At 38.3% G+C, this 18,456-nt stretch overlaps 1 protein-coding gene across 3 annotated transcripts in view; it reads left to right on the top strand.

Moving 5' to 3' along the window:
• The window catches only part of CHST9 (carbohydrate sulfotransferase 9), a 232,973-nt gene that overhangs the window by 111,288 nt on the left and 103,229 nt on the right, over positions 1–18,456 (top strand). Inside the window, exon 1 of one of the 3 annotated variants that reach the window (XM_054583488.1) lies at positions 6,626–6,666. The exons of the other annotated variants lie outside the window; for them this stretch is intronic. The gene's annotated coding sequence lies outside the window, so the exon portion shown is untranslated. Of the gene's footprint in view, positions 1–6,625; positions 6,667–18,456 lie in introns of those variants that run through there. 3 annotated transcript variants of the gene reach the window in all.

Genomic DNA, 18,456 nt, shown 5'->3' with positions numbered 1-18,456 from the left:
AAAAATATATTATTACAATAATAGACAAAATATCAAAAGGCAAGTTTCCAATCTCATCAATTATCTATTTGCCCTTGTTTTTTTTTATGACCCAATTTCTTCACCAGAAAAATGGAAAAAAAGTCCATTTATATTCCATAAGTTTTATATAAAAACTCCATTGAGCTTGACATCTTTTTTATCTTATCAGAAGAAAGACCCCTGTTTGGGTCAAGGAATTCTTGATATTAAAAAGCAACACAGCATAAAATACAAAGAAGAATTCTCACAGAGAAAGGTGCTTCATAAATTATTGTCTAGAACACACTGTCTGTTAAATATATATTGTTCCAATTTTTCCAAGAAGAACACTTTCAAATCCACTTAAGTATTAAGTAAAGAACAGTCCTAGTGGACCAGAAAATAGAGTTATCAGTAGAGGTGGCAATGAATATTTTTAAATGAAGTTACATACCTTTAATTTCTGACAGTAGAGCATCCCTAAAGTTAGAGATTTTTATTCATTTACATAATTGGTAAGAAGTTACTGGTAAAGAAGAACAATGTTATTTTTGTCTCAACTCAAAAGGTGAAATTTATTATTGGAAATTCAGCAAATGGTGGAACATCTGCTTTGCAAGCTCAGTCCCATTCTGCTTACTTTTTGACTGAGCTTTTCACTTCTTTTAAATGTTCTAAAACAACAATATCACCTCCATTTTCAAGCATTTAACACACATAGAACATGCAGTCATTAGGGTTAAAAAAAGTTAAATAGACAATGAATAAATTCATCCATCTGTGCAAGAATAGCATATTCTCTTTCTTATATGTTACTCATTTACTGAATGCCAATTTTCAAGGAAATGCAGATTTAGCATAATTTTTCTCTATGCTGTTACTATTTTTATAGTGCTGTTTTGCAATGGTTTCTATACACAATGAAAACCCCAAAAAACAAACAAGAGAAAACCTCATTTCTCATTGTTTTTAATTAGTGGTGACCTACATTAAACATATGAAGTTAACCGGCAGATTAGGTTGCAAGAAAAATATCAAAATAAGCTATCGTACTTGAAAAGCCCATCTTTTTTGTATGTTAATATTTTGTAATATTCTATATATTTTGTTCTCCCTATGAGAAGCATGATTCCAGTTGGAATCAAGTTTGAAAATTCATATAATCCTAACTTGTTGATAGCATATAAAAAGCTCTTGTCTCTTAATAATACTATATTGCATATTTGAAAGTTGATCAGAGAATAAATCTTAAAAGTTATTAGTCACGTGGCGGCGAGGAGAGGGGAGCTCCTCCACGGGTCGTCTCTGGTCCAGGGTCCGGGCAGCAACTGCCGCAGGGGGACAGCGCGTCAGGGGGAGCATGGCGCTCCTGGCATCTGGGGGTTCCCATCCAGGGCCAACTGAGATGGGACCACGGACCCTGAATCCCACAGAGCGTCCCCAGGGTGTCATGGATGGAGGAATAAACAGGAGTCTTCGCAAACACTTCTCTGTTTGCCTGGAGAGGGGACATGGTTCTTTCCTCTAGTGGGTGAGGCCCAGCGTCCCTTTGTTCAAAGGCTTTTATTGAAAGGGTTATCAGTGGGGCCAGGTAACAGGAATGCACAGGTTATCTCATTACATCAGTATGTTAATGTTCACAGGGAATGGGTGATGTTTTGAAGAAAACAAATGGCAGGAACACACCAATTTACATGGGTCCAAGAGGAGACTAGTAAGTAACAAGAGAGACATGAGAGTATAATAAACACAAGAGTGCCTAAGGGTATAGGGTTAGGGTCTGTGAATAATGTAAATGTCCTTCCCAGCATAAGCTGGCTAGAGCTTCTGAGGGAAAAACAAAGCACACTTTAAAGAATTTACTTTTAGGCCTGGTTTCCCTGGGAACCACCAGATCTGGTTTAAGACTGTCTCCTGTATTGTTTCAAGCCTGAGCCAGGTGCTGGGAGGGAGCCGCCAAAAGACAAGGAGACTTCCTTTGGATAGAATGAGGACTCTGGCCGTGTCCAAGCCGAGCTGAGGGGTGCAGGACTTTTTGCCCTTTCTCCATGTCCCCAGTTTCTTGTCTGCTGCCCATACTGGCCATATCTGTCTTAGGCTGTTATCTCTGCATGAGATAACTTACCCATCATGGATCACTGACCATCACAGGGCAAAGCAGAAAGGCAGAGCTCCGCCCCTGCCAGGAGGGACAGGTTATGTCTCCTCAGGGGCCTGTTTCTCCAAGGCCACCCTGATTATTTCCAGCCTTAGGGCTCCCTCCCACCTGTCAGCGGAGTTGCAGTTCCTAAAACCAGACAGGGGGTTTCCCAACAGTTATTGTAAGGAAAAAAAAAAACTGTAACAGACATGACAGATGTTAACTAGATTTATACAAGTGTTGAATCATTTTAGTATACATCTGAAAATAATAAAATGTTATGTGTCAATTATTTTTCATTTTAAAGAATCTCTTATTTTGACCCCATCTCATTTGGCACCACAAAGGGGGCACAGAGGGAATCTGAGGAAGCATTAGAAATTAATACATTCAATTTGCTAAACATTTTTGTGGTCCAGGCTTTGTGCTTGATATTGAAGATGCAATGGTAAATAAGATATGGCATTGAAGTACTTACTTCATTCACTTTTGGCTTGGGGAGGAAAGTACAGATGGTTATAATTCAGTGTGAAGAGTGACTTTTAGAGAATTAAGTACAAGCTGTTAATGAGGATTTCAAGGAAGGCTACATGGAATAAGGGAGACTTGAGTGGATCCTTGAAGAAAAAGAGGAAGGGCTGGCTTTCCAGAGAGACAAAGACAAGGAAAAGCATGGCCTATGGAAGTAAAGGCTAGTGGTTTAGTTATAGTGGAATATAGTCATAATTATATAAGAAGCAGGGGGCATGGCCAGAAAAGTAGGCGTGAGCCAGAACCAACAAGGGCCATGATGGCTTTCTGTGGAGTTTGGGTTTAATGCAGTAGGAATTGGAAGCTAATGAAATGAGTGCAAAGAATAACATGATCTATTTGCATTTTATGAAAATCCTTCCAGAGGAAGTATGGGTTGGACGGGGAATTGACTGGAGACAGGGGAACCAGGTGGTATATCATTTTAATTATCTAAGAATGAAAGGACGAAAGTCCGAGCAGTCTTTCCTAAGACAGCGGCATTAGAAAGGAAGCTAAGGAATGGAATGCAGAGAGATTTACAAGATAGAATTGGACCATTTGAGTGGATAAGGGAGGTAAAGGAGGATGGATGACTCCCATGTTTCCAGCCTAAGAAATTAAGTGAATTGTGCATCCTGTGTGGGGAACACAGAACGAGGGATAGGTCTGGTGGGAAAAAATGATAAATTGAGTCATATCTATGTTGATTATAATGTGACCTATGGGATCTGGAGGTGGCTAAGTCAAGTATGTCAAATAAGCAGTAGTCATTACAAGCCTGGAACTCCAGAGAGGATCTGAGATGCTGGCTTGCCTTTTATGTCATCGATAACTAGATAAGAACTGAAGTCATGATTATGCTCGAAAGGAATCAGGGAAGTGAGGAAAGGCCAGGGTGAGTCTTTGGAAAATCCCCACCATTAACAAAAAACAATATGAGAAACCAGAGTTGAGAGCCTGGGAAACATCAAAGTTGTCCTGTGAGAATCAGCAGCATTCTGTCTCTGAATTCAAGAGAGGAAGAAAGTCAGAAGAAGGAGGGACTTGTCAAGCATGTCCCATGCCACAGAGCAATCAAATAAAGGAAGAACTGAAAAATGGCCATTGGATTTGGGGGGAAAGTCTGCTGCTGGTTTAATAACCAGAGAAATTCTTTTTTAGGAGTTCTGGAAGTGAAACCCAGATAGCAAGGGGTGGAGTGAGGGAGAACAGAACAAATGCAGGCTTGTTCTTTCAAAGAGTTTATCTGTGAACTGGAGGAGAAACAGACAGGCATAATCTTCAGGCTCTGTACTCAGTACCTTCTACTTTACCCTCAAAACCACCTGGTAAGGTTTGCTGTTGGGTTTATGTTTGGGGATTTATTTTCTCAAAATGATACAGGAGTTTTTTCTCCCTCTCACAGAAAAGTCCTAGAAGCCGGCCAAGGGTCATGATAGCTTTCCACACTGTCAAAGACTGAAGTACTTTCTCTCTTATGTCTCAGTTCTGTATGATTCATGGTTTAAGATGGCCCTGGGTAATAACATGGAGGAAGAGATGAAGAAGGACCCAAACGCTTTTTTTAGCAGAATGATCGAGAAAACTGCTAAGTTAACTTTATTTACATTTTATTGACCAGGATGTAGTGGTTTGAGGTTAGAAATAACTTTCCATTGATGAAGAAAATAGAGACCCATCACGTTCTCAAAGAATTAAGTTCAGTCTTTTTTCAGTAATGAAATAGTGATGCGTTGCTTCTTTAACTATAAGATTTGTTTATAGTCTATTTTAAAAATTAGAAAGTAGAAAAGTCACTTGCCATGGGCTCCATGTGCTAACTGGTGGAGCTGTCAATGGAATCTAGGCAACGGCGTGCTCGAGCCAGCTCATAGTATCTAGGGAGAAATATGGTGAGAATGCCTTGTACATATCTCTCCCCACCTCCGCCTTCAGTGAGGTCATGTAGGTAGCCTCAAATTGGTGGTGGAATGAGTATTTACACCATGGAGATTAGCAAGCATTACAAACCAGAGTTGGTTCATTGCTTTCTTGATTGGTTGGTTCCCAGGGAACCCATTCTTAAATATTGACAAGTACACCACTGAATCTAAGTCTGTGTGATAGCAAAGCCTAAGCAATCCCCACTGCCCTGCGCATGTGACTTACCCAAGTTCACCCAGTTAGCTAACAGCAGAGTTGAGACTTGAACCCAGACCTGTGATCTACATCCAGTCCAATACAAATCTCAGGGCTTTGATGAAAACATAAGTAAAATAATCTTTTCTCACACTTTATGCCCAAGTGCCCCAGGCTGGTATCAACGAAGTCTCATATTTCCCATTTTCTACTTCTAAGCTATCAATTTTCTGCTTCAGCCTCCCAGGCAATCCATCTCTGGCATGTTTGTTTTTTTTTAACCGCTTTCCTGAAGACCTGGCTTTCTGAACTATGCTAATGAATTCTCTTTTTAAAAAAAAAAAAAAAAAAAAAACAATTTTCTCTGGGTTTACGGTTTCAGAACAATATTTATTATTGAGTGAAATTAAGTATCTTAGATACATCTTTCCATCCACAAAGTGGAAGACTTACACATGGGCTGTTCATTAAAATCAGTCCTGACGAGTTCATTTTTCAACAAACTTCATTTGCCAGCGGTCGAATTTAGCTAGAGAATGAATAACAACACAGCTGTGCCACATTATTTCAAAAATACCTTAAATTTCATTGTATACACTGCATTTAAAACAGCGTGTTTATGCAAACTAAAGAATTCTGAAATGATACGTAGCTAATGTAGGAGAAATTGCCTTGTCATACCACATAGTTCAAGTGCAGACATGAAAACATCTCCCTGAAATGCCCTCCACGTGTTTAATTTGGATTGCTATTACAGCACACAGAGCAGGATTTATTTGCACACAGTTGAGACTTGAAACGTGGTGTCTGTAGGCGGCATGGGAGAAATATTATCTTTAGCTGCATCACAGTAGATTCCACTGTGAAGCAGTGTGCCTTGTTGTATAACTGGAAAAGAGAAACTTTTATCTGGGTTGATTCTTACACAACACAAATGTGTTTCTTTCACCCAAGAGAGAAAATGAAGAAGAGTTTTATAATTTTGTTAGGCAAAAATTACTTCAGGCATTCATCTTTTAAATATTCTGTAAAAAAAAAAAAAGAAAAAGTCACAAAAATTCCCAATTAAAATGGGAAATAATTCAAATAAAAATGGACTTCCAGGAGCTCTAGGATAGATCTTTATTAAGGCAGTATAGGCCAAAGCTGTTCTCAAAAAAATTAACCTCATGCTAATTTGAATTTGTTGTAGAAGTTGAATCAAAGGGTATTCTGTGTGTGTATTTCAGTCTATACCAGTCACTGACTTTTATCTGACATTACTTGGAATAGAGCATACTTAGTAAATGCATATTCTGATTACTTAAAGTGGCACTTGTATTAACGAAGGATTAAAAATGCCCACAGAAATAGAATATAGGTGATCCTTGGATTTTCTTGTGAAAGGAGTCTTAAGTCATACCTGATTTTCCCACAGAAAAAAAAAAAAACAATGAACTTGTATTTCTAACCGAGGAACAGATGCCCAACTTTTTTTCTTCATAGAAATGACCACAACCATTTTAATCAACTGTAAATGATATACTTGTACACTGCGTAATTGAAAACTTTCTAAAGTGAATGCAGGTCATTTGAGCTCAGCAATACAGTAATAATCATATAAATTGTCCTATTACTTCACTGAAAATTCCCAGATAAGATTTGCAGGACAGGAGAAAAGCCATGAGACTATAAGGAAACAAGAAACACCTGAAGACTGCTCACCCCAGAAGTGAGGTTATGACTTGAGTGGCAGCTGGAAGAAAAGGGTGGAACCTTAGCTGAAAAAGTGGAGACGGCCACAGTATGGAGACCAGACCTAGTGGACTCTTTCACAAGCAGCTGATTAATCCGATCAACTGATTCATACTGAGCAGCCAGTGAACAACCATGACTTACCACATTACTGTTTCCAGGTAGCAAATTTAAATTTTGTTTAACATGATCATCAGTGTCTTTGCTTCCAGTTGAACCATTTATAGGAAGAAATGATCTTGACCATAGCCCCAACCTTTATTTGAATATCTTTGCCTTGTTTGAGTCTTTGCAGAATGTCTCTTGAATGCTGTCTATCCTTACCTACCTACATTTGCTTGCAAGTGTTCACTATGCTCTAGTTATTAGCATGACTATCTCTCACACATCTTGCTGCACAGATACAACCTGTATTTCTCAGTCAAATGTGGTTGTTTTGTCCTTGAAAATACCCCGAGTGCAATTTTACCCAAGCCTTCTCTAAAAAAAAACCTCTCTGTTTCACTGATACTTAAAGAGACAACAAAAACACCACATTCCAAGCTGACTTTATTTAACGCATCTTTCCTTGTTTTTTTGGCCATTTTCCATTTAATCTGCTGACTTCCCTTGCCATTTTAAAATGTTCACCTCAGAACATAGAGAAATACGCCTCTGAACTACGTTAAATTTAAATATTTTTAACTGACCTCATACCTAGAAATGCACTAAATCTTACTAGAGTAACATAGTTATTTTCCCTAAGAGCTTTTTAAATTTCTTTTGTACCTCAGCGACGTTGAGGACATTGGCCTTGTTGTACTGCCATCACCACCATTCATTCACAGAACTCTTTTTATCTTGCAAAACTGACACTCTGTACATGTTAAACAACGCCTCCCATTCTCTCCTACCTCCAACCTCTTGCAGCCACCATTCTACTTTCTGTTTATGAATTGGACTATTTTAGGTACCTTATGTAAGTGGAATCAAATATTATTATCTTTATTGCAACTGGCTTATTTTCCCTTAGCATAATGTCCTCAAGTTCTATCCATGTTGTGGCATGTATCAGAATTTTCTCTGCAAGACTAAATAATATTTAACTGTATGGATATGTTACATTTGTTTCTCCATTCATTCTTCAATGGGCACTTGTGTTGCCTCCACTTTTTGGCTATTATGAAGAATGGCTGCTATGAATATGGGTATACAACTATCTCTTTAAGAATCTGCTTTCAAACTTTTGAGAATATACCCAGGAGTAAAATCTTGGATCATATGGTACTGTACAAGATTTTAACTTAGACAGAAAGAATGATTAAATTAGTAAGTTTCTCAAGGCTTCATAATTATTCTTTTGGTTGTTTCTCCTTTCGATTGCTTTCTTCTAGATAATAAAGCAATATCCTATCCAATAAAAGTATAATGCAAGCAATACATAAATTTAAATTTTTGAGTAGACACATTTTTTAAATGTAAAAAGAAATAGATGAGATTAATAATGTTATTTAAGCCAGTATATTAAAAATATTATTATTTCAACATGTAATCACAATATAAAAAATTATGAGATGCTAGAAATGCTGCATGTCCCAGACATGTATATATTACAATAAAGATTAATAGAGTACAGGATACAACAGTTAAAGAAAAATGCAGTCATACCAAAACAATAAAGTTATTTTTAATGGAAAAATATTTTATCCTGCTTCAGTATTTAAATTAAAATTTAAATTAATTTAAATTTAAAATTTAGGTTCAAAGTTGTACTAGCCACATGCCAAGTGCTCAAAACCCGCATGCTGCCAGGGGCCAGCAGAGTGGTCAGTGCAGAGATGAAGGTTTCCATCATTCCCACAAGTCCTACTGGACAGCGGGGCTCCCAGCTGTGATCTCTCTGAGGGCCAGTGCTTGGGTCTCTGTTTATCATCACAGCCGTATCACCTGGTGCATAGTAAGTGTTCAGTATGTATGTGTTGGGTGATCAACTAAATTTATTGAGCAAACATTGACCGAACGCTCACCTTTTGCCAGGCACTGTCACAGCCATGGGGGCCTTACTGAGTGAGCCTACACAGCCACCTGCCTAGGCCTGAAAGCCTTTTCAGAGACTGAAGTCCTTGCAGGTTCTGTTTGCTTGGTTTCTGAGCTAGGTTTTGAAAGAAAATTTGTAGAAGGTAGTGAAAACCAAAACAGTATCGCTTGTATGGTTGTTTTTTCTCTTGTGCCCCACAAGGGGTCTGGAAGAAGTAGACCATCAGTAAATGTTGGTTCAACAAACCAAGGCATAAGTGGCTTTGTTCAATCATCAGACACAGAATATGGCCCTTGGGGGATTCCTAAGGAAAGAAGTCCCTAAGAGTGATGGCAGGGCATTAGAAAGGCAGCACAAGAGAAAACCAGAGAAATAAGAATGTACATACAAGAGCACCCGAGACAGTGCATTTGAAGAAGCACAGAGAATTATTAAGCCAACCCCAGGGCCATGAGCACTTCCTTATCCATAAAGTACAGACTTTATTAGTTCTACATCTAAATCTCTGTATCCTACTTCAGTTTGGGATCGAAGTCAATCATTTATCCATTTATTTATTGAAGAACTATTGAAAGAATATTTATTATTTACTACTCCGAGTGAAGGGCAAAGCACCAAAGTTATACTTGAGATCTCCTACAGAGAAATCTCAAACATACAAAAAATAAATAATGACTGATTTGATTGTTTAGGGGAGATGGGGAATGGGATGGTATTTTCTGAATTTCGCCTTCAGCTCCATGATCAGTGAATCACAACCACCCTAAAATGAGTCCGTTTGCCTAAAGAGATAACAGACATGACCTTTCCAGTGTCACTGCAACATTAAAAACAAAGAACAAAACTCACTGTGTTTTTATAATTCTGTCCTGATTGCACTTGCTGATTTTCAGTATTCTATTATTTTTTAAAATTTTAGTAAATATAAGAAAATAATATTATTTATATACAGAAGTGCTCTTCTACCTGCCCAAGGGCTATTGGAAATAGGTGTCTACATTTAGAAGAAATTTGGAGAATTGGACTGAAAAGAGACCGCAGGATATCATTAACGTTTATCTCACACCTTTAATACAACTCTTTGTTGCATCTTTTTTTAATTGCAGTCAAGCACATTTATCAGTGACTCATTTGCTGTTAACATAGGAACTTCTGAGCTTTAAAAAATAATAAGATATGAGGGACAATTTCTCTATGTCAGGAATGCTCAGTTTTTGTTAATTGCAAAGTGAATATAACAAGTGTTTGCGTGCCTTCCCAGTGTTCACTGTTAGCCAAGTCTTCTTAGCATCGATGAACAGTAGTGCTCTTTGTGTGCTAGGGGGACAGCTGTGCATTGACTTCATGGGAATTGCAAGGGCATCTATAAAAAGTCAAACTCTAGCATTCAAAGTGCCCTTAACATGTTCAGAATCACTGCTGTTAAAAAAAACCATCTTATTTAAAATATGTAACTCATACTTAATTCATATGTAGTTATAGTTATTTTCAATGTTGATTAAATGACAGTATTAAAATTATTACAGTGGTTTAGCTGAAATAATTTTTGGTTTATAATACCCAACATATAAAGGGATATGACTGTATAATTTATTATGATGTTTTTGATTGTTGAATACATTAGAAAGCTAGCATCATCTTTTTTTATTTAACCTGATGCAAATGTACAGAATATTTTTTAATGATAAAATGGAACTGCATTCCTAGAATTACATTTATTTTTCTGGCAATTTATTGAGAAAACAAGAAAAAATAATTTTCTTTCTCCACATGAGAAAGAAAATCAAAAGAGAGGTAATCAATTGAATATTTTTTAACTTCCTGGTAGAAGTTTTTAAAATACAATTTCCTAACACATCTGAATTAGATCCTGGTTTCATATTAAAGTACCTGTAATGTCCTATTCTTAGTATTCTAATAATAGTTGCAGTGTTTGCACCTCACTGAAATTTTTAGGAAGCATTTAAAGTTGGCAGTAGTCAAAGTCTTTGAGAGATTGTAAAAATCAAACAAACAAAAACTAAATGCTCTGAAAGATGGATTTCATTATCTCTTGTTTTAAATAATTTATAGTGACTGACAGCAGAAATAGATAAGGCAAACAGATGCCTGGGGTCAGCTTGCATATTACATCTTTCCTCTCCAAATACTACCATATTGTGCCCACTACCTATACAGAGGGTGCTAGTACAGTGTAACTTAGCCATCATACCCCTTCCACCAGTAAATTATCAAAATTAATGTTGTCACTTGAGATAATGTCAAAGGAAGAGCACTGTTTGGGGTGAAAAGTGAAAGATTTGCGTATAAGATGGCAGGTATGACTGAAATTTCCATTCATGTTCACTGATGCGAATGTAAATGTAAACACCAAGGCTGAAATGTGACTAATTTATATTTTTTTAACCATTTGTCTTCAGAACTTGTACAAGTAGTATATATAACAGTATAATTTAGCACTATAAATGCTGCTATAATCAGTACTCTTTGATAAAGGGCTGATCTAAAGGACAGAGAAGAAATGTGAAGCATGTAAATCTTCTCCAGAGCTCTGAGGTGGACGACTGAAAGATGAAACTGAGTTCAGCCTCTTAAACCAGCAAAGGACTGAAGCTGTTCACCAATTCCTCATCCCCTGCCCACAGCCCCTGCTAAGGCCTTGAGATTTGCTATACGATATTGTACACTTACAAATTTGTAGGCGGGTAGATTTCATATTAAGTGTTCTTACCACAGTAAAATAAAATTTAAAATAAAGAAAATAGCCAACTTCTATCTAGCAGGAGGGCTTGACTAGCTAAGAGTATAATTACAGTAATAAGATGACCCGAGTGCCAACACTGATCATGCTCTGCTGCAGCCCTTTGCTCAGGCAAGAAGAGCTTGAGAATATAATTGTCCCACCCAGGAGCTGGGGAATTTTGAGACAACTTGGCAATATCTGAAGTTGGGAGAAATGTGATCTTAAGAACTGAAGTTTTTTCCATTTTTCTATATATTTGAAAATTTGTATAATAAAATGTTACAAAACTGAAAAAAGGAAAGAAACGACCCAACCAACCATGGCTGTGCTTTTGTTTATCCTTCTGTACAACCCCCATAATATAACGGGGACACATTATATTTCCAGAAATTATTGTTAGATTGAATAATCAGATTGTGTCTTTCAGACAGTTCAGACAAGCAGAGGAGTGAGAAGGGTTTGTTTTTATACTTTGATTCTTCTTCCCTCCCTGAAATTGGAAAGAAAGGAGACATGGGAGTCTGATCATCCTCAGCTTTGGGAACTTACCTACAAAGGAGGCAAACTCCCGCTGCTTCTGTGTCTCTTCAGACTGGCTGATGGTACTTATTTCCGTCTTTTCACCAGCCTGAATCATCTAGTGTCTGTACTCAATCCGCATTCCAAACTATGTCATATACCCTGTAAACTGCCATGAAGGATGTGTGCTTTGGAATTCTGTGCATGAATATAGATATAGACTATATAGCAGTTTTATATTAAACTTTTTAACAGATTTTTCTAATTTCCAATAACCTGGTTCAGTAGGCTCATATTTTTCTGTTTTCAGTTGGTCATTATCCTGTCAGAAGAGAGAAAATTAAATATTGGGGAGTTATACATGGAGTGGCCATTCGCTAGAGTACTAAGGGAAAGACCTCTCTAAAGAGGTAGTATCTGAACTTAATGATGCAAAGGAACCAGTGATAAGCAGTTCTGAGAGAAGAGGGAATGACAAGTACAAAGGCCCTGGGGCAGCTTGGTGGATTAAAGAAATTAGGGGAAAAAAGTCAGTGTGGCTGAAGCATGGTGATTACATGGTCAATACATAGGCAGCATTCAGCTTATGTGGGGCTGTGTAGACCATGACAAATAGTTTAGATTTTATGTTAATTGCAATAGAAAATCACTGGAGAATTTTAAGCAAGGAAATAAGATGATTTTTTAAAGCGCCCTGACTTGGGAGATTCTAGAAAAATAGTAGAGCTAGGGAGACCATTTAGAAAGCTATTAAAGTAAACCAGGAGAAAAATAAAGTGGTTTTAGTAAAAATAATGAGACCCTATCAGATTTACGATGTACTGTTGATGTAGATATGACAGCAAATACTCATAGACTGTATGTGGGTGGATTAAAAAAGAGAGCTAGATGACTCTGGGTTTTGGCTTGGGTAAGTTGGTGAACAATGCTATTAGCTGAGATGTAGCAGCACATGAGAGGACCAATCTAGGGGGCTGAGAATAAAAGATTTCTACTTTGGTGTGTTACACTTGAGATGACTATTACCTAGCCAGGCAAAGATGCTTCTTGGATATCCATTGCAGTTACCTAAGGGAGAAATAATAGTGGCCTGAACTGGGAATGTGGCAGTAGAGCCAAGGGAAGGGGGATGGATTTGAGAAAAGTTTGAAGAAAGAGTAAACAGGACTTGGCTGCTGTTGATAAGTGAGCCATGAGGCAGAGCGAGAGGAACTCCAGGCCCCTGATTAGGATGCCTGAGTGGTGCCAGTCCGTGAGATGGTGCGCTGGAGGAGGAGCATGATTGGAAGAGGAGAGGAGGACCCCACATTTCAATAGGCTCAGTTTTAGAGTCTGTGGAAGACCTAAGGCCATGGGCACTGAACATGTTCTTATCTGAGTCTGGCATTCCAGTGAGAGACAGATTTTAGAGAGATTTGGTATCCCCGGTGTAAACAATCATCGTGGATGAGATCACTCAGAAAGAGCCTGTAGTGCAAACCCATAAAGAGACTGTATTTCAGATGGGAGGAAAAAGCTTGATCTAATGCATGCTGGTTAACTAAGCAATCCCAAAAGTGGAGAGAAGGGGATGAATAATGTGACTATTCTTCCAAATTAGACATGTTATTCTGCTCTCAAAGCTTTTCTTCAGCCAGAACTTAGCAACAAGGCAATGTTGGATGTGAGTTCAAGACCAAGACTTTGGACTTGAATACTTGGGGAGTTGCATATTGGTGGTGGGAATGTGAAATGCTGTGGCCATTATGGAAAAACAATTTGGAAGTTCCTCAGAAGTTAAAAATAGAACTATCATATGGTTCAGGAATCCCACTTCTGGATATGTATCAAAAAGAATTGAAATCAGGGTCTCGAAGAGATATTAGCACTACCATATTCACTGTAGTATTACTTGCAATTGCCAAGATGTGGAAAAAACCTAAATGTCCATTGACAGATGGAAGGATAAAGAAAATGTATGACATACATATAAGGAAATACTATTCAATTTTTTTTTAAAAAAAAAAGAAAATTCTGCAACATGTGACAACATGCATGAAACTTGAGGACATTATGCTAGGTAAAATAAGCCAGACACAGAAAGACAAATACTGCATGATTCCACCTTCATGGATTATCTAAAATAGCAGAAGTTATAGAAGCAAAGAGTGGAATGGTCATTGCCAGGGGCTGAGGAGTGGGAAATAGGGCTGAGGAGTGGGAAATGGGGAGCTACTAATCAACATAGTGTCAGTCAAGCAATATGGAATATGTTTTAGAGGTCGCTGTACAACATTGTCCCTACAACAACAATGTACTGTATGCTTAAAATTTGGGTAAGAGAGTAGATCATTTTATTTCCAGATGATATTCGGGTTTGGTGACTGTCTTCCAGGCAGCTGAGGTCAGCCGAAGATAAGGCAGAAGTGATAGATGCAGGCAGGCTCCTGTGACAGGGGCTGAAACAAGGGTGCTGGCTATTAAAATAAACCTAGTTCTTCTGACTTCGAAATTGGCAAACATTCACTGCCCTACAGCTGCCTCTTTCGTATAATAGACTGTCTGTGTCTGGGAGGAACTCCAGAGATTATTTGGTGCTAATTTTTCATTTTACAAATGGATTGAATAAATCCCTGAGAGGGTAACGTGTTAAAAGACACACACCTGTTTTGGGGCAAAGTCTGTGATTATATTAGACACTTTCCCGTTGTATTCTGATGCTATTTTGGGGACTCTTTTCAGAGGAAATGAAATCAATTTTACATATTCCCTCTGTGTGCTGCATAGCCAAATCTACTCCCAGAGGACATCTAGTGGAAAGGTCAAGAGCGGTCTCAAATTACCAGGGCTGGAGTCTCAGCTCCGTCCCTTAGGAGTTATATGATCATAACCTCTCTCAACTTACTCCCCTTATATGTGAAATGGAGATAATTAGAATATTATAGAGTTATTATGGGGATTGAGTGAGATAACACCTGCCAAGCTGTGGGCCTACTGCCTAGCTCATGGTACGCTCACAATAAATTTTGGCCATCTTTTTATTGCTTTTGATATTACTTTATATTACTTGCCTCTGTCTTTTAGAGTCCAGGATGGAAACATTAATAACATGCCCAGAGGTTTGTTTTTCTGGCATGCAGTGTACATAAAATAAATATATGTTGAGAGAATGACAAAAGAAAAGAGTGAAAAAAAGAGTTTATAAGATTGAAAAGTTTTTCTCCATTGCCTGTACCACATTCTGAAGTGTGGAAATGTATGTTATTTTTATTAATAATATTACCTCTTTTTTTTGATCTGTGAACTATTTAGCCAGCTTTTTTAATGCAACATAGGAAAGATCAAGATGAAAGGTGTGTGTCTTTGTGTGTTTTAAGCATGGCAGACAATAACAGAGGTTTACCATTGTTTCTACAACTAACTTGTTTCCTATGCACCTTCAGTTGTTCCTGCTGAGTGTCTGCTAGTCAGAAGCCCAGGAAGGACAGTGGCATAATCCTGTAACAAGCTTGCGTGAGGTAGAGGCAGTTGACACAAAGCGTATATATAACAACAGATGCTGCTATAGATGGTGGCATAAAGGACTCCATAGTCAGATCACCTGGCTTTGGGGCCAGCACTTGGCATCTTTGTGACCTAAACAGATGAGTAACCTCTCTGAGCTACACTCTCACCTGTAAATGAGGAGTAGTCATAGCACTTAACCTGACAAGACTAAGAAACAAATGAGTTCATGCGATTTGTTAATAACACAAATAATGCCCCTTTTATTTATTACAAAATCTTTTATTACAAAATCATTAGAATGTAATTCTGTAACATAATACTATCATGTGTAAGCACACCATATGACATTTTAGGCAAAATGTTCAACTTAAAACTATAAATTATCACACCCATATTATTACCCTACCAACCACACTCACACAGGTGTTAGTTCTGCCCGACCCTGTACGTAAAGGGCTCAGCTGGCAAGCTGTTTGCTCCTGGGCTTTGCCTTCCTCCCGCATGAACAACAGCTACGATGGTTCAAAAGACAAGTGCTCTGAGCATGGAGAAATGAAGTCATCAAGGTTAGATCTTGAAGAAGGAATGGGACTTCTTCAAACAGAAGGAAGAGATTTGGCTCTTTCAGGCTTGGGACTAAAAATGGATGTGGCCTGTTCAGGGGACTTTTAGAATTTGTATAGCAAAGTCCTGAGTTACTCACTAAGCAGAGATACTTGAGTGAGCACTGAATGCAGAATTAGACAGGACCTGTAATAGTGAGAAGCAATAGGGAGTTTGAGGAGAAGATTAACATGGACAAAGCAATTTTTAAATAATTAATTTGGTAAATTAGCATCCTGATGGATACTGAAATTAGGGAGTCCATTTTGGAATACTCTAGGCTTTGATGTGCTAAGGACCTTGTCAGGAAAGATGGGGAGTTAAAAAAAAGAAGAATGAGGATGAGACAAAGAAAGGGTCAGAAGGTGACTGACTGCCTAGAAACAGGTGCTGGGAGGAGATGGGCAGGGGGAATGTCAAAGTCACAAGCCAGACTGGCAGAAGTCTGCGTAATAGACACACATGAGCAAGTTCAGAGGGGGAAAGAGTTATGAGTTTCATTCAAGTCTAGTTATATTTGATCCAACAGTGGAACAACCATGTGAAAATTACAATTTAGAGAAACAGAACTGAAGTTCAGGAGAGATCAGAGCTAAGGATGTATGTATATCAGGGACTTAGTATCAGTTAGAGTGAAAGAAATAAGAGAGGGTGAGAGTGCTGAGATGGTATGGAAAGAGTAAGGCAGGGTAGCATTCCAGTAGGTGAGGGGCAAGTGAGGTCATCCCTAGGGCAGCACTTACGGGGGCGGGGTGATTAAATACAGCATAAATAGGAAAGACATGGAGACTGCATGGTAATGATGGCCTACCTTCTTTCCTTCCTTTTTCTTCCTTCCTTCCTCCCTCCCTCTTTCTTCCTTTCTTCCTTCCTTCCTTCCTTTCACCCCATTTCCTAGAATCTCAGAGCCAAAAATAGACATTGAGACATTTTGTAGGAATTAAGGCTCAGGGAAGCTGAGTTCATGAGTTTCCCCTGAGATAGCCGTAGAGTCAGACCAGTCCATTTTCAGTGCTGTTCTCACTTTTCAGGCCGTCAGTCTGGCTGGCCCTGCCCCTCAGCCCCTCACTGGATGTGCTTTGATTTGTACTCTGTTGTATACAAAGCACGCTAGAACATGCTGGATGTCCCCGCACAGGGAGCAGGGCCAGCACAGAAGCTACAACGTCAGCTAGAGCACCCCTCCATGAAAAGGAGCACTCGATACTCATACCAGATCTCACCCTGTTTCTCTCTTTTTCATTTGTATTTTCTTAAATAATTTTCCAATCTCTAGAATGTGAAAGAAGCAGTTTACATCTAAGCGCCTTGCCTTTATATGCATGTTAATTAAATAATTCATTGCTTATAATATTGCTTCCAAAAAGATACTGAAGTGAGATACCATTTTATATGAAGGAGGCTTTAAATTTCACCACATTTATGGTGAAATGATTGCACTAATTATTTTTTAACTGGATCAGTCAAAATCAAAATATGTATTTTTGAAAGTATAAAAAATGAAGTCCCATGTACCAACACTTCGCACAATTGCACATAATTTTCTGAAAGGGATAACCATTTGAGATCTTCACCTTTTTATTAATTCCTTATGAAGTCACTGAAATCTCTGTACCATCCCAGTTTTCTTATTGAAGGAAATAATTTGAAAAATGCTAAGGAAAGAAACATAGAAAGCTTTTAAAATAAATTAAAATCATTAATATTGAATGGAAAAACCTAACAATCTATTCTGTGGCATTTCAATACAGCTACTATAAAATCATCTCTTCTAGGAGGTTAGGAAGTTCTTCAAAACTGGTGTTTAAAGTCTTACTTGAAGGACTTGACAGAAATAGGACCTGTAAAACCCAAGGATTAGAAGGAAGTGGATGGTGAGATTTAAATGACTTCCTTTTAATTGCTCTTCATCATCACAGATTTCCACTAAGCTCTCCCCGACACCTAGCTCCCCATGGGACCATTGGGTGAGAGGTTCTTCTGTTATGTTATTATTTGCAGGAGTGGAGTGATGCCCTTTCAGGGTTTTTTCAATTTCAAAGTTGCAAAACCCAGTTTTGAAAATAGTTGGCAGTATCCGTTGACCAGTTTTATCTGCCAAAATTCCTTTTGTTATGAACCAATGAGGCCCAAGGTCAAGAAATACTTGAGATAACTTGAAAGGAAAAGAAACCAACAGAGACAAGAGGGAAGGAGGGAGGGGGCGTGGGGGAAAAGGAAGGGAAGGGGAAAGTCAAAGAACATATAGCAAGGACTCATGGACAAAACCATAGGGGAAGAGCTGAGGGAGGGAAGGAGGGAGGGGGCAAGGGAAAGTGGTGGGGGGTAGGCAGAGACAAATGTATTTGAAAAAATAAATTAATTAATAAAAAAAAAAAGAAATACTTGAGATAACTTGAGAAAACCAGAGTTACAGGACTCTTCTATCTGCAAATTCCTAAGACAATTTTACCAGGTTCTGACTTCTTTCGTTTACTGTGTCCTCTTGCTGACTACTTTTGAGCTATCTCAAGCCCTCTTCCTGGGTGGTATTAGCCCACCCAGCCCTCCACAGTCATCTCTGTCCTGAGGCTCATGGGATGG

Source organism: Pteronotus mesoamericanus, unplaced genomic scaffold, assembly GCF_021234165.1.
Source record: "Pteronotus mesoamericanus isolate MK-2021 breed Mesoamerican mustached bat unplaced genomic scaffold, CSHL_Meso_final contig_74, whole genome shotgun sequence".
Classification (NCBI taxonomy): domain Eukaryota; kingdom Metazoa; phylum Chordata; class Mammalia; order Chiroptera; family Mormoopidae; genus Pteronotus; species Pteronotus mesoamericanus.
The sequence above is the reverse complement of the archived record's forward strand: the minus strand, read 5'-3'. Positions and strand labels throughout refer to the sequence as shown.